We start from the raw sequence: 2199 nt of genomic DNA, 5'->3' as shown, positions 1-2199 counted from the left end.
CCCCTGAGGTTGTTGGGTCAAATAAGGTATAACAGAACCAGGCTTTACAGAAACCTCTAGGCTTCTGATTTCTGAGACTACAGAACACTTAATTATATCACCAAAGTCAGCAGGGTCTAGTGTAAATGTGGCCCATTGTAGGAAAGGCACTCAAAGGGAAGAATCATCTAAGGCACCATTGAGAGAATGAAAGGCAAAATACAGAAGACTGGAAGAAGAAATTTGCAATTCATCTGTCTGACCAAAGACTCACATCCAGGATAATCATGGTATCATGGAGAGGGGAAGCATTTTTGGAGAGCAATTTACTTTATACTCACTCTATTTTGAGGAAGCATTTTTGAAGAGGGATTTACTTTATACTCACTATTTTGGGGAAGCATTTTTGGAGAGGGATTTACTTTATACTCACTCTATTTTGGGGAAGCATCTTTGGAAGCATTTTCATGTTGGGTCCCTTTTCACCTTTGACGTTTGTAAACCCATCTTGGTGTCACTGGATCAACAACTGCCTTGTGGCAACCTGGCTCACTCTACCTGTGGCACTGCTGGAGACCCCATGTTTGGTGTAAAAGTGATTATTAACAGGTGATGCATTTGTTCCTGGAGAAAGAACTGTTATTATCATGAATCATCCAACAAGAATGGACTGAATATTTCTGTGGAATTGTCTGATGAGACATAACTACCTCAGATTAGAAAAAATTTGCCTCAAAGCCAGTCTCAAAAGTATTCCTGGATTTGGTTGGGCCATGCAGGCTGCTGCCTATATCTTCACTCACAGGAAATGGAAGGATGACAACAGTCATTTTGAAGACATGATTGATTATTTTTGTGATATGCATGAACCACTTCAACTCTCATATTCCCAGAAGGGACTGATGTCACAGAAAATTGCACGGCTCGAAGTAATGAATTTGCTAAAAAGAATGGACTTCAAAAATATGAAAATGTCTTACATCCAAGAACTACAGGCTTTACTTTTGTAGCAGACTAAGAACCTAGATGCCGTCCATGACACCACGGTGGCATATCCTCATATCATTCCTCAGACAGAGAGGCAACTCCTCCTCAAGGACTTTCCCAAGGAAATCCACTTCCACACCCACCGATACCCAGTAGACACCCTCCCCTCGTCCAAGGAGGACCTCCAACTCTGGTACCACAGGTGGTGGGAGGAGAAAGAAGAGAGGCTGCACTTCTTCTACTGGGGGGAGAAGAAGACTTTTTACTTTATGAGACAGACTGTAATTCCACCTTGCAAGTCTGAGCTCAGGATCCTTCTGGTCAAATTGCTCCCTATACTGTACTGGACCCTGTTCAGCCCTGCAGTGTGCCTGCTCATCTGTTTGTACAGTCTTCTTCAGTGGTATTTTATAATCATCATTATCATCTTCGTGCCGCAGGAGAGAATATTTGGTGAACTGGAGATCACTGAACTTGCATGTTAACGTTTTTTAGACAAACAGCCACATTTAAATACAAAGAAAAATGAGTAAGATTGTAAGGGTCACAGTCTAAAAACCTAGGGGATATTCTGTAAATGTTTACAAATGTCTAAGCCTTTGTAAAATGAGATGCATTTTTGCACGACTATGTTAAATATTTCTTACTACCATCATTATTTGTTAAAGATATTTTGCACTTCGTTTTGTGGAAAAATACTGCTACACACACAATTTTTTTTTTAAATCTCTGAATGTAATTTCAACACTGTGTAGCAGGGAGCGACCCCTGTGAAATAACTTAGGCCAGAGTATTAGTAAACAATCGTCAGGCTGTTAGCAGACAAGGTACACACAAGATTGTCTTCAAGGCCCAATCCTACTTCCTAACAAACTCCCCAGACTAGAGGCAGATTTGGGGCTCCTGGGCACTGGCCCAGATCAAGTGTTGGCACTTGCCCGTGGAGGTGAGGGCCCTTCCTCCTGGCTTCCTCTCGGCTCTTTCCCCACACTCCTTTCTATGCCAATCAAACCCTTGCATTCTTCCTTAAGACCTGAAATCAGAAACCCTTTGTCCTTAAGCTGAACAAACATTTTGATAGGAAGCCCTTAATTATTCATAAAATCTTGGCATTTAATCTTGTGCTGACCTAGACTTCAGAAGACCACCAGTGCCCTCTACTCACCAGAAAATAAGACCTAGATGAGTCTCACAGAGCAAACACGGGCTCTCCACTCATAAACCTTAGTTTGA

The 2199-nt window shown here is 41.8% G+C and overlaps 1 pseudogene; it reads left to right on the top strand.

Moving 5' to 3' along the window:
• The first annotated feature begins 595 nt into the window (after nucleotides 1–595).
• LOC137225869 (lysocardiolipin acyltransferase 1 pseudogene) lies at nucleotides 596–1499 on the top strand (annotated as a pseudogene).
• The last annotated feature ends 700 nt before the right edge of the window (nucleotides 1500–2199 follow it).

This window comes from Pseudorca crassidens, chromosome 6, assembly GCF_039906515.1.
Source record: "Pseudorca crassidens isolate mPseCra1 chromosome 6, mPseCra1.hap1, whole genome shotgun sequence".
Taxonomy (NCBI): Eukaryota; Metazoa; Chordata; class Mammalia; order Artiodactyla; family Delphinidae; genus Pseudorca; species Pseudorca crassidens.
This window is presented reverse-complemented; position numbering and strand designations above follow the sequence as displayed.